This window comes from Myxine glutinosa, chromosome 1, assembly GCF_964187855.1.
Source record: "Myxine glutinosa chromosome 1, kmMyxGlut1.1, whole genome shotgun sequence".
NCBI classification, from domain to species: domain Eukaryota; kingdom Metazoa; phylum Chordata; class Myxini; order Myxiniformes; family Myxinidae; genus Myxine; species Myxine glutinosa.
This window is the reverse complement of record NC_136261.1, coordinates 291756142-291775997: the sequence shown is the minus strand read 5'-3', so window position 1 is coordinate 291775997 and position 19856 is coordinate 291756142. Positions and strand designations below refer to the sequence as shown.

General features: G+C 43.9%; 1 long non-coding RNA gene across 1 annotated transcript in view; it reads right to left on the bottom strand.

The window, feature by feature from the left end:
• The window catches only part of LOC137419449 (uncharacterized), an 81776-nt gene that overhangs the window by 44789 nt on the left and 17131 nt on the right, over positions 1 to 19856 (bottom strand). Inside the window, exon 2 of the long non-coding RNA XR_010982883.2 lies at positions 10519 to 10682. This is a non-coding gene — a long non-coding RNA (uncharacterized LOC137419449). The remainder of the gene's footprint in view (positions 1 to 10518; positions 10683 to 19856) is intronic.

The window sequence follows — 19856 nt, the reverse complement described above, 5'->3', positions numbered from 1 at the left end:
CACTCCGGCCGCCTGTACGACGGGCCCTTCCGGGTCCTGCGACGGGACGACAAGTCGTTCGTCATCGACATCGGCGGCAGGTCGGACCGGATTGCGGTGGACCGCCTCAAGCCGGCGCACGTGGACATCGACCAACCGCCACGGTTGGCCCTTCCGCCGTGGCGAGGCTGCCCCCCGTCCACGGTGCCCCCCACTCGACCACCCACCACCACACCAGACCCCCCCCCCCACGACCCGCCAGGGGTCGCTTCGGCCGGGTCATCAGGACCCCCCGCAAATTGACCCTGCCGGTGCAAGTCGATTCTGGGGGGACGTGTGTAGCGGCTACCGCTGGGTTTACACAATCGCCTTGCACCTACCAAGGACGCGGAGCGATCACCATGCCGGGCTCGTCCAGGACGCCCGGGCAGGCCCGCGCTCAACATGCCAGGCCTCGGCCGGGACGCCCGCCCTCGACTTGCCAGGCCGCGGCCAGGACGCCCGGCCACGCCCCCTCTCGCCTTTCCCAGGCAAACGCTCCGGGATAATGTGTGTATATATATTGCTGCCCGATAAACGGGCTTTTCAGAGTACCCGAGTTGTTTTGTGACAATAAAGAAACTCGGACGAATTCCAGCTTTTTGTCGCGTCCATTCTTCCGATTACGTGGGAGCACAGCTCCTTCAATAGGGCTCATTTTTTTTAAACATTATCTTCTATATATTCTATATTTAACATTGTGATATGAAAATAGTTTTCATATTTGTTGTAAATGTAGTTTAAACTCGTGGTTATGCGTTAGAGCGGTGTATTTTGTTAGCAGCGTCGTCTTCAAGGTTCTTTTTCTTCTTCTAATAAAGACATATTCTGTCATTTGAAAACCAACAAAGTGTGTATTCGGTTTCCCCGTTTCATAAAATGTATCGTTTGATACGTATAATACTGTTGCGGATATGGGATTTGGCCTCCATCCATATCCGCTTGTAAATATTCCCCTATTTCCCCAATACTCCCCAACCATCCCCAATCCCCCATTCCCTAGTCCCATTGTCTGTAAACAACACTCTGTAGAACCGACCTTCCCCTTTTTCCCCCATTAAATGTCGTGCCCAGGTCCACCGCATCTCACGTAGACAACTTTCGGACATCTTGCTAGTTATTCTTAGTCTATGTCAGTTAAGGACTCGTTTCCATTAATTCTGACTCTTCGTTGCACCAGAATGTGATTGTATGGCACCAGTAGTAAGTTTAGGACCTCCCAATACCTCCCCACAATCTCATCTCCGCATCCTCCCATCATCTCATGGAACTACAACAACAACAACAACTACAACCACAGCGGGGGCGGCGCGGCGGCGGTGCGGGGAGTGGGCGTCCTCACTCCGGCTTGGTTAGCCGCCATTGCCCATGTGCTCCGACGGGGTTACCACGAAGGGGCTGACTGTCAGCTCCTCGTCAAGGGCGGAGCCCGGTAACCCCCCCCCCGCACCCAATAAGAAGCGGCGGGCCAATTCCATCTGGGGCGGAGCTAACGAGCCGAGGGCGTGTCACTCCCCGCTGGATATACGCAGCCACTTACCGGAGGTGACGTCAGATGCGCCCCCAGCTTGGAGAGAGAAGTCGCCACCTCCGAGCGCTGAGAGACCTCCCTGCATCTTTTGGACCGCACTTTATCCTGTCCCTGAGCCAAGGTGCACCTTGTGCTATCCATCGACTACCTGCCCTTCCTTGCCATCAATCCCTGTGTGAGTCAGTCTTGTCCCGTTTATCTGTGGTCTGTCGGGTCTAATATAAGACCGTGTTTAAGTGCCCACCTTTCTATGCTGTACCTCTTGTCAGTGTAATCTAAACGTTCTGCATACAAATATTATAACCTCCTCCGGAGGTCTTGAGAACTGTACCCCTGGTGTCGTGTCATTTAGCCCAGCCGTTGTGTCCTTTCCTTAATTGATTTAGCATAGCGCGATTTGGCCAACGTTCGAGTGGAATCGGGTAAACTGTGCAGACGCGGTCATACCAAACCGCTCGGTAAACTAACATCCAAAACCGCGTCTGTAACAATACTTTAAAACAGTTTTTTTTTTTTCCCCTGAGAAGAGATATCAACATTTACCTCAGTGAATGTCAATCGCGGTGTCAGTATTTGATGAACTTATAAAGACTTAGGTGACTTATAAGTGTGACCAGCATCTGCACGGGATTCTTCCCAGGAGAATGAGTGGTCGCATTAGCTTGTACGACTTAAAATGAGCGAGTTTTGTTTGGACGTTTGGTCCAGTTTTACATGTTGTAACCCTAAGGAATGCAACGAATGTTTTGCCTGGCTTACAATTTTATTTGAAGTCACACATGCTTCAAAATACACTCACTTATATAGAATTGAACCCTGAATCCGAAAATGTAAGTGAAATTGCCTTGTTTTTTTTTACATTATCTTCTATATATTCTAAATATATATCTGTGCAGTGTCTGTCTTGTGTTGTCTTGTCTTGGCTTGTCACTGAACTACTCCCTCAAACTTTTGTGAAATCGTACTATTCCAACTTGACCCACAGCGGGAGTATGCGCTCTACTGAGTGGCGTTCTAGTTTTTAATGTCATGACCTAATTATTGACATGCTAACTTTTTTCATAACAACTCAACTGTGATTTGTCCGATCAGAATGAAATTGCCCTCTTCTATATAGCCCAGAGGAAGGCATAGATTTACCCTTAATTCACATCACAACCCCTCCTCCACCCCTCCCTCACCCCCTCTCCTCCTCGGTTTGAAGGTGAAGGTGAAATTATGGTATGAAAAAAGAATGTGTTTTTTGTCATCGCTTAATTTTGCCAATATGGAATCTCAAAGACCACTTTGTCTTCCAAGATGTTTTTGCATCATGAGTTCTGATATTTATGCAATATACCTGTTAGAATTGAGTAACAACACTTGATCACACAAAGTGTACCTGCACTGAAATTGTGCACCTGATATTTGATTATGGTCTTTCTCCTACCTTTTTCGGATTATGACCTAATTAACAAAAAACACCTTGTTTATCATAACTTGAATAATTTTCCTCCAATTTTAATGATGTTGAGTTTTATGGATAGATTGTAGAGAGGGACACATCTTACTATTAATTCACCAAATGTCCGTCCGTCCGTTCGAAGGTACCGCAAAAACGGCTGAACCGATCGCAACGATATTTTGGGTGGTATTCCTGGGACCCCTGGGAGTAAAATAGGCTATATTGTTTTTCCAAGTTTTCCAATTTTCCAGTAGTTTTTCCAAACACGATGGAATAATATTTACCGATATGAACAGTGATGTGGCTTTTGTTGAAATTCTACAGATACTGTTTATTCTACGTACCAGGAGAGAGTAGATCGACTCCTGACAAACTCTTCCTATATAAACGTGCGGCTCCAAAGTAACATGGCAGCGTGTGCAAAGCGACTGAGAAACAGGTGTAGTGGCCACTTCCGTGTTACAGATTCGGCGCGCACTCTTCACACATAAACGTACGACTGAGAAAGACGTGTAGTGGCCGCTTCCGTTTTGCAGAATTCAATCTTTTTTCAAAATGGGCGCCATGTCCTGTTTAGATTTTGATGACTTGCGTGTGATATGATTCAACGGATGTTCATATGAATCGTTTAAAATAAAAAAAGCCTTCGATTTCTGATATTTTGCCTTTTCATTTGGGGTTCCCAATTGAAGCCCCGCCCATAGGGCGGGTACCGTTGCTAGTATTCTTAATTGACACTCTATCCCTAAATGTTGAAGGTCTAGAATCTAGATCATATGGTGGTCTGAAAAAAATATGGCCATCATTGGATCTCGGGACAAGGGTAAGTCATGGGCAATCGACTGGGAAGGCTTACCCTTGGCGATCGCTTTTTGATCGCAGAAATCTAATTTTTACTGTGAATGATGTAGTATTTTTACAGTCTTCTTCTTCATTTGTATGTAGCACAAAGATGCGAGTGGCATCATTCACTGAGGGTGCAGCTGTGCCGGTGATGCAGCGCCCTCTGCTGGTTAGGGCAGGAATTTGTAATTTGGTGAGGGTGCCGGAGATGTCTTCCCTATTCTTCGCGAAAGACACCGTGGGATCTTTAATGTCCACCAACTAATGTCAGGAGATGGGACGCCCGGTCAACCGTCAATCCGAAGGATGTCACACACATGGATTAATCACCTGCCTGTGAAACACCGGGGGGCGGGATGACTTGGTTTATAGCTGGGTGCCTGGGTCGGAATTGGAAACCAGGCTAGACAGGTTGGAGGTGAGTGTGCATACATTTAAAGGCTAAGCCATCCTGCCAGCCATTTTTTACAGGAAAGGTTTGCTAATTACCCAGCTCACCTACTCTTTTTACAGACACCTTGATGCAATATACCTGTTAGAATAGATTTGAGTAATAACACTTGATCACACTCTTTCTAATTTGTTTCACTATCTCCCTAGCAAGCGTTTTAAAAGACGGATAGAAATAGAAAGACGGATAGAAATAGCGTTTTAATAGAAAATGACTTTCACAGGGTGAAAGCTCGAAAAAATTCCACACAAAGCAAACTTCGTTGCATTCAACTCTGGAATATGTCCACAACAACGTACTAAAAGTTCCAAAGAATCTGCTTTGGGTATTTTTTTATTTATTGTGGGGTGACGTTTTGATTTTCATTGTCATTTGGTGTTGTCTTCTTTCTACCTCCTTGGACGAATGAATGTGAAATTAAAGATGGCCGACAGATGGAAAAATCTCGGTTTGAGATATTTGGTCTGAGAAATCCCCAGAAGATGGCCTCCAGGGTGAATACTTAAAAGTGTCGCAAAATATCACACACTTTCACAATTTGCACATTTTCATCTCCTGTCATGCTTTTATTTTTTTCGACAATGGTTGGGGGAAACGAAAGTGAAACCATAATATCCGGAAGTGAACGTGAAACCGGAAACCCAGAAGTGAATGTGTTGCTGAAGTGGTTTTGCCTGGCATGTTTTAACTATCTCTCCTTTTTTCATCGCTATTTCATCATAGAAATGAGTGATACTGACAGTTCCTGAACCGGCGATGTTGCGAAAGACACGCCTCGAGTGTTGTGTGAGGCAAACTGGGTAATTTGTCCAAAGCCAATCACACATGACCCCGTGAATGTTGAGAAGAAAGGTTCATTGACTCATCAAACAGAGCCAGTCCCAAGGTTACCATGAACTACACTGGTATTTATCTCAGCAGGTTTATGTATCTGGGAAGATACAGAGTGCGTAGTTTATGTAGGAAGAACTGTACTCATCCTTCTTATTCTCAGGCTACTGTGAAAGATAAATGAGTCGCCGCCATACCCTAAAACATTATGTTTGAGCTTGGCGTCATTCATTTGGAAAGAAAACTGCTTTCAGTGTGGTAGCGATGTCAGACCCCAAACACCCAAATCAAAACCCAGTTTGGGAAGTCCTCACTATTCCATTCCATAACAGGATAAAGTCCCATTGCCTCATGAGAGGTGAGGATTGGAAGTCTGAAGTCGAAAGGATAATTCATGGAGTCGAAAGGAGTATGGTTTTGAAATATGGCTGTTTACATCATAAAGGAGAGATGGTGGAGCGGAGATTCTGGTGACACTGATCAGGAGACAGAGAGAATCATCACGGCTGCTGCAATAATCCTAAGAGGGGAGATCTGGACAACAGACTGTACAAAGGATGAATATCTCACATGGATGAATTAGAGAATTCAAAAGGGGCAAACAATTCTGACACCAATCCTCAGGCTCTACACAGAAAAGCTCATACCCTGTGATGTCAAAAGAAATAACATTGGTCATGAACTTCTATATGTAGTGCGACCTCAATCAATATTGCCTCTGATTTTGTTGGATCGCCTGGGATTTTCATTCTGGAAAGAATCCATGCAGCACAAACCTTTTCATCACAATTAAGGAGCCGAAGTGTGTCATGCCGTGCGTTGGGTGCCGTGAAACGTCGTGCAACAATTGTGAGGATGTGACTTAGGAAGAGGAAGACGACGATGGAATTATGATACTCAAATCTCATAGAGGAAAAGTGAGTCGTGTCTCAAATGGTTTTGGGATCTTTTTTCACAACCGTATAAAGAGTCATCAACGTCCCTTCTCGCTTCGTTCCAGAAGGCCTCGAAAGCTAACCGTTAATCAACATAAGCATGGAAGCAACATGTGAACCTCTAAACAATGTATTATGAAGTACCTCTGTGAAGTTTCCTTCATGTTTTCCTAATACGGGGTAAGGTACTGGAATCTTATGATGTCTACTCCTTATTTTCTTGGCATCCTGAACGACCCACAACCTCAAGCTTTCAATACCATGTGAAATATTTTGACAGAGTTGATGGTTTTGAAAATTTTGTATGTTATTAAGGAATCTTTCTTCAGCTGAATTAATCCATTCCTCGAGGAGAGCAACGACCTATTGAGATTGGACTCAAGAGACATCATCGACCCTGATGTGGTTTTGTCTGTTCGTCAGGCTGAGGAGATGGGGCCGATTTCAGAGCCTAACACCTAACAGATGGGGCCTAACACCTATTTCAGAGCCGGTGAACAAGAACAAACTGTCACCGTTCAGTCGACCTACTGTGAGAGAGAAGTCTAGGGAAAGCTTGCAAATGTTTTCCCTGAAGAGTGACTGTTCACTATTCTCAAGACTCTATATTGCCTGCCAGTCACGAGAGGGCAACCTGTACAAATTTTTTGTCATGAAAACCAAGCATGTCCCCCATAAATATCCCAACTTTTAAAGCTAAGACTGGGAACCAAATCTGACCTTATGAGATGTCTGGAGAGCTGCACAGAGCTTATCGGTGCTGCCTCCCACCCAGACACTGAGGTTGTAATCTGGATGGGGCTGTAATAGTCAACATCCTCAAACCATTCCCAGCAAGTGAGGGAATGGCATCAGGAGAGTTGATGCATCAACCAATATTCCTGGAAACTGGCAACAATTTCTGCGGATGAATGCAAACAAGACAGAGCTGTTTGCATGTTCGGTTACAAACAAGCAGGTTGTCCCCACACACGCCTCGGATGTTATGTGCAGTCCTCCAGGAAACACCAGAAATCTGGCAACATGTGACCATGAGGGGGTCGATATGCATATGATCTTGCACCTGGCAGATGCCATTAATGAGGGTTTCCATAAGATACCTTTGCGTACAATGGACACAGGCCTCGTCATATCGGCTGTGGCAGCAGCAGCCGTGGTAGCGATGTGTGGCAGCAGCAGACATCCATGAGCTGTGGGTGGCATTTGGCACAGCTCAATATTTCAGAAACATACCTGCCCACAAGATTGCTGCATCCCTCAGTCTTGAGAAGGCCAATGCTCTGCCAGTATTCCACACCTAAACAGGGCATGAAACAGTGTCATCATTCGGTACCAGAGGGAAGAAGACAGTCTGGGACACTTGGATGGCAATGATGAAGTTACACCAGTTGTTCTTGCTCTGTCCATAGGACCAGCACAAATCACCGACGAGGGAGTGGCAGTGTTGGAACGGTTCACCATACTGCTCTATGACCTTGCCAGCAATATGCTGAACATAGAAGAAGCTCAGGAAAAAATGTTCACAAAGAAAGGACGAGCAATGGATGCAATTCCCTCAACAAAAGCAGCCTTGGTGCAACATATCAAGAGGGCTGCATACCAGCGTGGCCACTGCTGGGTCAAGGTATTCCAGGTCGCTGTTGATATGCCATTCCACAAGAACTGGGGGTGGGTAAACCCTCAAAACTGGAAACCTATGTGGACCACTCTGTCCGAGGTCAGTATTTCGTCGAGAGAACTCCTTCGCTGCGGCTGCAATAAAGGATGCAGATGGTGATGTAATTGCAGGAAAGCAGACCTAAAATGTACTGTCTTGTGTATGTGCGATGTGTCACATTGTGACATGTGGACTACATGAAAACTGGAAATAGTGACTCACTGTGACATTGTATGAATGGCAAATCAAAAGTCATGTTTTTTAATCTTTAAAAGTATCGTCAAAATAGTTGTTTCAAAAATTACAAAATCTGGTTGTAATTTTTGCACTTGATCTTGATTTTGCAAAAAATAACGAGATGCACTTGATCAAGAATGGCATATCATTAGATTTCAAAGGTTTTCTGATCTAAAACAGATGTAAACGAGAACGGCACTCTTCGACGATGTGACGTCGACTGATATTCCTATGTCCACATTATTACATCATTATAGATACCTGTACCAGGTTTGATTTAAATCCATTCAGCTGTTCTCAAGTATCACATTTTTACCTGACATAACCACTGACCGTTTTCGCCGAAATCTAATCAGTTCATCTTTGCATCAAATATACATCATCATCTTATACCAAGTTTGATCAAGCTCCCATCACTGGTTCACAAGTTAGCGCAGTAACAGAATTGTTACCTAATGGTAACTCTGACCTTTGACCTGTGACACTATAATCTAATCCGTTTATCTTTACATCATACATAGTTGTACTAAGTTTGACTTAGTTCCCTTCAGCCCTTCTTAAGTTATCGCGATAATGAAATCCTATTACAGACTCTGACCTTTGACCTCTTGACCCCAAAATCGAATCAGTTCCTTTTTGCATCATAATATATACATATACCAAGTTTGGTGAAAATCCCCTCACTTTCACAGGTTAGCTCGGTAATATAATTTTTACTTAATGGGCCATCTGACCTTTGACCTCTTGACCCCAAAATCGAATCAGTTCATTTCTGCATCATAATATATACATATACCAAGCTTGGTGAAAATCCCCTCACTTTCACAGGTTAGCTCGGTAATATAATTTTTACTTAATGGGCCATCTGACTTTTGACCTCTTGACCCATAAATCTAATCAGTTCATTTCTGCATCATAATATATACAAATACCAAGTTTGGTGAAAATCCCCTCACTTTCACAAGTTAGCTCGGTAATATAATTTTTACTTAATGGGCCATCTGACCTTTGACATCTTGACCCATAAATCTAATCAGTTCATTTTTGCATCATAATATATACAAATACCAAGTTTGGTGAAAATCCCCTCACTTTCACAAGTTAGCTCGGTAATATAATTTTTACTTAATGGGCCATCTGACCTTTGACCTCTTGACCCCAAAATCTAAGCATTTAATCTTTACATCATTCTACATAATTGCACCAAGTGTGACTTCGATCCCTTCAGCCATTCTTATCCCAGTAACGAAAGCCTATCACAAATGGATGGACGGATGCATGGAGCGACAGACAGCCTGATGGACAATCTGAAAACATAATGGCTCCAGCAACTTCATCAGCGAAGGCATAAAAAAACATAGTGGCCTTATGTGGTCCGCTGCTTGAGCAATGCTGTTCCCTATTTACATCATCCACACAAAATGTAACATTATGGAATGCTATTATGATAAATGGGCACCTATAAGTTAATTTAATTGCAAAATAATGAACACTTATAAATGTCGAAAATGCTCTTTGGCAGCCAATTTTTTAAAATGGCCGCCAAGGCTGACAGGTCTTTTTTGGAGTCGTGTCATTTCTGCAAAGTTTAATGGGTTCATAATCTGTGACTATGCAAGGTGTCATGCTTGTACGTCAAAATCAACAATTATTTCACATATCTGCCCTAGTAAATGCATCGCTCTGACGTCATTTCTCCAGCCAACTTCACACCGATATCTCGAATGTTGAATTTCCTACGTTTTTTGGTGGCCATCTTGAATTTCATCAACCTAATCTGCAGTGGGCACAACACAGACATCATCACCACTTTAGACATGTATCCAGGCATACATTAACCAAATTTCATCATCCCATATCACAAGTGAGGCTAGTAATCAACATTTTACTACCCCTATGCCTTATTTTTGGACGTATTCCAAAACGGGGGCTTATTGATTAGGTCTCGTCTGTCCGTACATCCGTGCGTGTGTTCGTAGCCATATCTCGGAGATGTATGGACCAATTTTGTTCATATGTGTGTTATGGTTCCGTCACTTCCGCCTTTGTTGTTATTTTGTACGTGTAGGATTTTTAGTTTCAGGTAATATTGTTGTTAAGATTTTTGTGTGAAATGGAGATGACTTTGGTAAAAGGTGAAAATAAATGTTTGTGAAGGAAAAAGGAAGACGCGGCAAAGAGGCCGGAAGAGGAGAGAAAAAAGTCGACAGAGAGAAGACGAGATGGCCATGAGAGAGATACAGATGTAACGTCGCATCGGGGCTGTGAACGGGCTTTTTTTATATTGGTCGCGAATGAGTTGAGGCTTCCCGGGAAAGGGATTGTACCACGACATCGTCCTATATTGCAATTGCAATTAAACCTGCGTCTCAGGTTTTATGACCAAGCGTGAGTTATTGTTGGAGTGGAGAGAAATTAAGCGCCTCCATTGCAGGCCGATCCGCCATTTTGTCCTCGAAGAGGCTGTCCGCTTGGTGCATCTTGTTTTGTCGTTGGGATTCCCATATCGACATCATCGTGTTGATCACTGTTGGTTTCCATATCGGCTCAATTCCCATATCGACCTCTCACCTCGTAACTCCTCGTCCATCGCTGTGCCGATACCTGCCTGTTCTGGTCGTTCTGCACGACTCCACCTTCAACCATCATGGGGATCCATGCATGGTGTGGTGATATAAATCCACAAAACTCCTTCCAAATAGTGAGCTTTATTGAAATCAAAACTTCCACGTCATCTACAAAGAGATTAAGCAATTATTAGCAAACGGCCATGTACAAACCCTATAAATAGCAAGCCGTATAAAGAAGCGACAATTATGCTTACCAGCTCGGATCGTCACAGAATACAGGCAGTCCCTTGCACGCATACCCAACCACTTATAAAGCATTGCTTATCTCAACTGCCAGGGAGTAACTGCAGCAGATCACAACCATTATTTCATTACATTATCCCTCCAATAAAGAATTTCAGCGAAGCACGCGGGTATGTAATCCATACTACTGCATACAAGGCACCCAGATAAACATCGTTCATTAGCAGAGAACCCATCTACAACCCCAAATGAAGCGGCTTCCGACTCATTCGTCTAGCTCGAGTACGATAACCGACAGAACTGATCTCAGACTCTACAATGTTGAGCTCAGCTGGATGAGAGGAATCCACCTCAGGCCTCGGCGATTCCATACGGATTGGAAAATCATCGGGCCCCGAAAAATCCGCAACCAGAGATAACAACGCAGGTGTGTTAAGTGCATCCAGCCCCGCCCCGTGGCCCTCACTCGTACCAGGACATGAATCAACGCCACAAGGTGCTAAATGCCGAACCGATACGGTCATCGTGCGTCCGTCCGCCATCCGACCCTGAGCGTATTCCGGGTTCGCCTCCAGCACGTGTACCTGATCAACCAGCGGTTCGTATTTACTATGACGGACCATCCGCTTCAAGAAAGCGGGTCCGGGTTCAGAAAGCCAGCCTGGCAGGGATTGTCCACTGGAGCTACGTCTTTAACCACCGTTTAGAGGCCATTTTTCCCCGCAAAGCGGGGGTTGGCCTTTTCGGGGACCGTGGTAGTTGTTGTTTTTTTGGTCCCCTTTTTGAAGCAATGTTTTACGGCCGGATGCCCTTCCTGACGCCAACCCTTTTTGCCGCCTTCAACGACAAACAGGGAATTACCAGTGAACTGGTACTCAATTAGCCGACCTCGGAAGGATGACAGGCTGAGTCAACCCCCCTGGCATTAATTCGGCGATCGACCGAGATTCGAACCCAAGATCCTAGGATCCTAAGTCGGCACCCTAGCCGCTAGCCCAACACCAGGGATTACGTCTTTGATACATCATGATATGATAGCCATACATGATACGTCAACACCATGTTACGTCTTTGATAGCGGTAAATTCGATAGTGTGAAGTTTCATTTGTAGCGGTACATAGGAGAATGCGGATGGCGTGCAAGGCTTCAGGCAACACCGAACCCCACTGATTAAAGTTCAGGCCTCGAGTTTTCAAAGTCATTTCCACGGCCTTCCAGACTATGCCATTCAATCGTTCGACTTGTCCGTTCCCTTGTGGGTGATATGGAGTAGTTCGGCTGGTGGTGATGCCCCACTCCAGGAGGAAGGTCTTCACATCCTGAGACATGAACACCGCCCCCTATCAGAATGCATGAAAGTAGGATATCTAAACAGTAGAAACAGCTGACGCAAGCAGCAGATGACTGTAGTAGATGACATGTCAGTGCATGGGAACACAAATGGGAATCGCAAATACTCGTTTACGACCATGAGCATATAGCGGTGCGGCCCTGACTGTGGTAAGGGTCCCTTAAAATCGATACCCAATCTCTCCCAAGGACGGCAGGCTTGAATCAAAGTCCCCATCGGTGGCTTGTAGAAACGAGGTTTAATTTCAGTGCACACCGAACATGAATGGCACAAGCGTCTGACATCATCTACCGAGAAAGGCAAATTACGACAGCGAACAAAATGTGCGAGACACATCACCCCAGGATGGCATAGAGATTCATGAATCATTCGCAAATCATCAGACGTCATGCACGCGCAGACAGGTCTAGACAAGGCATCGGCCACCAGATTATCACGAGCTGGACGATAGACTATATCGAAGCAATAGTCGGCCAATTCGATTCCCCATCTCGATATATTTTCATTCTTGAGGCATTGTGCATGCCGATGGTCGTACATGAATGCCACAGACTGCTGATCGGTCATGAGTTGAAACTTTTTGCCCAATAGAAAGTGACGCCATCGCCTGATCGACTCAACGACCGCGTACGCTTCCTTTTCGATAGCAGCGTGTTTATGTTCACTGTCGCTTAAGGTGCGTGAAAAGAATGCCACAGGCTTCCCTCCCCCTCTTCCCCACCCCCTGTGTCAGTATCGCAGCGATTGCACAATCAGAAGCGTCTGTTTCAACTAGGAAGGGTATTGTCTCGTCAAAGGAGGTCACGCGGGCACCTGCTATGTTCTCTTTGAACTGCTGGAATGCGGCCTTGGCACCCATCGATAGAGGGAATGCCTTACAATCCACAAGAGGACTAATTTTTTTCTGAGTAGCCTTGGAACCCACTGATAATAATGTGCAAACAGCCCCAGGGCATGACGCAGAGACGCATGATCACACGGAGCCACCATCTCGAGCAAAGGGTGCAGTCTCTCGGCGTCCGGTTTTATCTCGCCTCCGGTCACTGTGTACCCGAGAAGATCAATCGTCTGAGCCGAATATTTACATTTCTCCTCGTTGAAAGTCAAATGGTACTGTTGGGCCACCCAGAGGAATCTGCGCAAGTTGGCATTATGGTCTTCTTGATTGTGACCGCAAACACATTGTCTACATACACAAAAATGTCTTTCAATTGCTCTTTAGCAATAATGTCCACAATGGCATGCTGGAAACAAGTAACACCAGTTGTTACTCCGAAAGGTATGCGACGGAATTGATAGAGCCTTTGGCCAGATTTGAACCCAGTATAGGGCCTGTCAGACTTACGTATAGGTATATGATGGTACACACTTCTTAGATCAAAGGTACTGAATATGCTGTACTTAGCCACGTCACGTACCATATCATCCAATTTTGGTAAAGGATATACATCAAGCTGTGTGAATCTATGAATAGTCTGCGAATAATCTATGACCATGTGCTTCCGATGATTAGCCGAATGCACCACGAGCACCTGGGCCCTTCACGGAGAACTACCAGGCTCTATAATGCCCTCTCGTAACAATTGCTTAGTCTCATCAGCGATGAACTGCATGTCAGCACGAGTGTACCATCTAGACTTTATGGTCTGTGGTCTACAATCGGCAGTTAAGCTAGGAAAGAGAGCAGGGGGCTCGATAGCCAGCTCGGCAAGACCGCAAACAGAAAGGGTATTCTCCCCGGCTCCAAACTGCATTTCCAACCATCCATGTCTATGCAAGAAGTCATGGCCCAGTAACACATCGGCACATAAGTTTGACATTATCATGAGTTTTACATCAGGATACACAATATCGTTGACAACCAGATTAGCAATGCACATCCCATTCGTTTGTGTCCACAGGCCTGAAGATGCCATGTAGATTCGCTTCGTAGCTGGGCCGACCGTCCACCCATGCCGTTTGACCAGCGCTTGACAGACATAACTTGCACTGCTTCCCGTGTCGATCAGGGCATCGGCAGCTTTCCCCTCGACAAGTAGAGGTAGCACCGTGCTGGAAAGGCTCTGTAACAGAGCCGGCTCCGCGGAGTGGGCTTCCTGCGAAGTGTTAGCTCCAGCGAGGGTAGTACGTCACGTCTTCATCGAGCGACAAACCTTCGCAAAGTGTCCTTTCTTCCCGCAAGTATGACACATCGCATCCTTGGTGGGACAAAGAGCCCGGACATGCCGTCGATTTCCGCAAAAGTAGCACTTTGCATTCTAGTGAGGAGAAATCGCAGCGGTTGTACCCTGGGCTTCTTCTTCGGGTGCCGGCAGAGCATCGATAGCTCCCGGAGCTGTCGCGGTGCCCGCAAGGGGTCGCTCGGCATTAGAGGCTAGCTCCGTGAAAGCTTCAGCGGTAGCTCCTGCTGTTATGTAAGGCCGTCTGTATGCCTCAGAGCGAGTTTGCGCGAGCTGCAAGACGCGAGCTTGATTGTAAGCATCTTGGTGCATCATAGCTGTTTTCTCCAGTAATCTTAGCCATATTGTGGGGGACGAAAGGCCAATAATGAAGGCGTCTCGCATAAAATCATCTGCTGTTTCAGCGGCCGTTCGAGCCTCTGTCATGCAATCCTTCCCGAGTTTCCTCAATTCCTGAAGATAACGTTCGAGAGGCTCCGATGGATCCTGTCTCCACGTGGCGAGCATGTGTCTCACGTACAGAGCACTACGAGGTTTTACGTAGATTTCTCGTAACGTGTCCACAGCGGTCGCCTACATTTCACAATGTGAAATGTAGTCGAAAACGGAGTTGGACACGCGACAGGTGAGCACAGACAATTTTTGCTCATCGGTCATGTCTGGCATCGTGGCTGTACAATTTATTGGTCAAAGCCCCAAGCCAATGTTCCTATTGGCTCGTTACATCTGTCACCTGAGGGTCCCCATTGAAAATTTTGAGTCGCAGTAACTTGTCCAAGTTGACTCCGGGTGAAGGGCTAGATTTCCATAAAAAAATGTGGTGATATTAATCCACAAAACTCCTTCCAAATAGTGAGCTTTATTGAAATCAAAACTTCCACGTCATCTACAAAGAGATTAAGCAATTATTAGCAAATGGCCATATAGAAACCCTATAAATAGCAAGCCATATAAAGAAGCGACAATTATACTTACCAGCTCGGATCATCACAAAATACAGGCTGTCCCTCGCACGCATACCCAACCACTTATAAAGCATTGCTTATCTCAACCGTCAGGGAGGAACTGCACCAGATCATAACCATTATTTCATTACACACGGACTTTGGGGAATGTTACATTCCACTCACGTTTGTCGTATCATGAGTTTACTGCTTTGAGAGCATTGGGGGAATGATGGTACCATCACATGTCTTGTTCATTTGATGCAAGTGACATTTTCATTGTACTTTCTTTGATAGTGTTATTATTGTGTATGTGAGAGTTCTTAATACAATTACTTGTTTTGTTCTACAAATGCATGGTGTGGTTTTACCATGGTTTATTAGAACACGCAAAATAACAAATCTTTCTGCCGTGTTCCTTCTCGAGACTCTGAGGTGCACCGTAACCGCGGTTTGGGGAGGACACGCAACACTTGGCAAAAAGACAATACATGAGACTATACATATGCAGAAGATTTTGTTTTGTAATCCGACCAAATATGGCAGACTGACAGTCTTTAACTCCGTATACCAAAATTACTAAAACCATTGGAGTTATGACATTTTATGTCTTTTCATGCCTCCGTTGATGAAGTCGCCGGAGGCATTATATTTTCAGGTTGTCCATCCGGCTATCCGTCCATCCGTCCTTCCATGATTGGTTTTCATTACCGCGATAACTTGAGAACGGCTAAAGGGATCTTAGTCAAACTTGGTGCAGGTATGTATGATGAGGTAAAGATAAACTTATTAGATTTTGGGGTCATGAGGTCAAAGGCCAAAGGTCAGAGGTCATGTTAGGTAAAAATACTGTTACCGCGATAACTTGTGAACCAGCGATGGGATTCTGACCAAATTAGGTACAGTTATGTAGAATGTTGTAACGATGAACTGATTCGATTTTGGGGTCAAGCGGTCAAAGGTCAAAGGCCAAAGTCTGTAATATGTCTATAACTTGAGAACAGCTGAAGTGATCTAATTCAAACTTGGTACAGGTATATATAATGACGTAAATATTAACTGATTAGATTTTGGGGGCAAAGGTCAAAGGCCAAAGTCTGTAATATGTCTATAACTTGAGAACGGCTGAAGTGATCTCATTCAAACTTGGTACAGGTATGTATAATGATGTAAAGATTAACTGATTAGACTTTGGGGTCAAAGGTCAAAGTCAAAGTCTGTAATAGGTCTATAACTTCAGAACGGCTGAAGGGATCTTAGGCAAACTTGGTTCAGGTAGGTATAATGAGGTAAAGATGAACTAATTCCATTTTGGGGTCACTAGGTCAAAGGCTAAAGATCAGAGGTCATGTTAGGTAAAAAAAATCCTGCTACCAAGATAACTTGTGAACCAGAGATGGGATTCTGACCAAATTTGGTACACTTATGTATAATGATGTAAAGGTTAACTGATTAGAATTTGTGGTCATGAGGTCAAAGGTCAAAGATCAAAGTCTGTAAAGGGTCTATAACTTGAGAACAGCTAAAGGGATCTAATTAAAACTTGGTACAGATATGTATAATGATGTAAACATGGACTGATTAAATTTTGGGGTTAAGAGGTCAAAGCTCATAGGTCATGCCAGGTAAAAATGTGATAACTTGAGAACAGCTGAATGGATTTAAATCAAACTTGGTACAAGTATTATAATGATGTAATAATGCGGGCGAAGGCATATTGGTCGACATCGTGGCGTGAAAGAGTGTCGTTCTAATTCTTCTTGTTTTTCAAGAGCCCCAAATGCCCATGAAAGTCAAAACCTCACCCCACAAAAAAGATTCCCCAAAGCGGCTTCATAAGGACTTTTATGATGATGTTCTGGACATATTCCAGAGTCCAATGCAACATAGTTTCCTTTGTGCAGAATTATTTCTCGGTTTGACAGAGTCTGGTGGCTCTCTGCCTGGATTATAATGTGCATCCTTTCATCCATTTTATTGAAGAACAACCAATGAATGAGCTTTAATATGAACCAAATCCAGTTAACCAACCCCTCGATTTTTTTTCAATAAACATACATTTATGTGTGTGAGAGAGAGAGTATGTGTGTGTGTGTGTGTGTGTGTGTGTGTGTGTGTGTGTGTGTGTGTGTGAGTCTGTTATTGTGTGTGTTGGTGTGTGTTAGTGTGTGTGTTAATGTGTGTTTGTTTGTGTGACACCATTTTTCACAGAGATGGCTGAAAGGATCTCCGTCAAACTTCCAGACGTTTATCAGTGAGTGCCAGGGAATGTTTTTTGGCCAAAAAATTTAAGTTGGATCTTTTTTTTTTAAAGCTCTATCGTCGGTACAGGAAAGTATGTAGGGACCCCATCCCTAGTGGGTTTAGGGAAAATTTTTAGGGCTCCACAAAAAATAGACCGGCCAGCACTTCTTCTCTTATTCAAGAAAATCAATCATTAAGGCATTCCATTTGGCTACAAATGAACTACATTGAGTCTGGCAGGATGGTACAGAGGTAGCACACTTATATTTTAACTGTCTTGTCTGGGTTCGATTCCTGACCCAACTATAAGTTGTCAGATTTATGCTTCATTTATGCAGACAGGCCGTTGCATCACAAAGTACACCATCTCTCAGAATGACGTTAAGCTGGGTGTCCCGTCTGCTGGGATTAGTTTGTGGACGCTAAATATCCCACGGTGTCTTTTTTAAAGAGTAGACAAGTTATCGCCAGTGCCTTGAACAAATAGTAATTTCGGTCCCCCTTCAATCGAACATCAGGATTTGCCAGCCGGTTGGTGAAAGGGCAATTGGGCAAAACGACATTCCCTGGCGGACACCACAACAAGGTGGGAATAATTGAGGCCATTTTAAGTATATAGTCAAAATAACACAGTACAATGGGAAAAAGGTCATATTTATCGTAAACATTTTATCCAAAAAACAATTGGTAAAGTGGAAATACTTTCGAAAAATCTTTCCAGTATCATGAAATGGGAACTGCTTAATGAAAGCTCTCCCAGGCTCTGACGAAGGGTAACGCCTGAAACGTCAGCATAGCTTTGCTTCCCATGACTGTTGCCGCACATTTTGTCCACTTGGGATTAATAAAAGCCATCGGTCAAATTGCCGTGTGACACCCACCGGTACGAACCTTGACAAACTTTCGTATTCCTCTGTGTTCATGAAATATTCCATGATTTGATTTGTGTAAATTTCATTTGTGTAAATTTCATTTGCCGAAATTAGATTTGTGTAAAATTTATTTGCAGAAAAATTATTTGCGTAAAATTGATTTGCATACATTTGATTTGTGTAATGATTTGTATAAAATAGATTTTCGTAAAATTGATTTGCATAAAACTTATTTTCTTAAAATTGATTTGCATAAATTTGATTTGCATAAATGATTTGCATAAAAATGATTTGCCAAAAATTGATTTGTCAAATAGATTTTTATGAAATTGATTTGCGTGAAATTGATTTGTGTTAAATTGAATTGCGTATAATTGATTTGCCTAAAATTGATTTGCTTAATATTGATTTGCATAAAAATGATTTGCCTAACATTGATTTACATAAAATTGATTTGCTTAACATTGATTTGCATAAAAATGATTTGCCTAACATTGATTTGCATAAAAATGATTTGCCTAACATTGATTTGCATAAAATTGATTTGTGTATAATTGATTTGCGTAAAATTGATTTCGGTAAAAACGATTTGCGTAAAATTGATTTGCGTAAAAAAAATTGTCAGAGCAGTACGATAAGGATTTTGTAGACAAGGAATATAGTACCTTGATACACACTTGAGTGTGTGTTGTAAACAAGGAATTTCGAATGTAGGCGGGAGGTATTTGGCGGGAATTACCGATTCAATCAACGATGACGTAACAAACGCAGAAGGCGCTCCCAAAACAATGTGGGAGGCAACGGTGCGACGTTTACGAATTGCTGATTTCTTCCCTCTTTTTTATTCTCTCTTTGTGTGTTCCTTCCGACCTCATCCCGCCCTGACCCATTGTCGGGAGTATGCGACGGAGGCTTGTCCACCCGTCGCCTTGTCTCTGCGTCATTGTCGATGAACCGTTGGCGGCCCGGGGGGCGCAAACACTTCTTTCACATTCCAATTTGTGCCGAGCTCTTTCCCTTTTGAACATGACTGCTATCACCCAATTGAGATGTTTTGGGTCCTTTTTATAACCCCGCCATTTGGAGGAGACTAGAGACAAAACAATTTACCTTCTTTTGGGAGGTTCTGACCTTTATCGTCGTCTTCGGTCAGTATTTAAGATATTTACCTGAGGCAGAGGTCCAGCTTGAACCCCAACTACTCCTCCCCACCCCAATCCCATACCCCATAGCCTCCTTATTTTCAGAATTATTTTAATCATCAACTTCAGGAATTATGGCCATACATTCAAATGCTTGTTACTTTGAACATTGTGATGACAATGCATGCAGTATTTCTCAACAATGTTTTTAAACAGGTGAACCTCCACACCCCCACCACACCTGTTCTCCCTCTCTGTTTTTTCCCAAAACCTTGAGAACTACTATTAATCAAATAAAAGCATTTCCAGGCTCGACTGGAACGTATGCTTCCTGGGGTTTTTTTTTTTTTAAATTACTATCG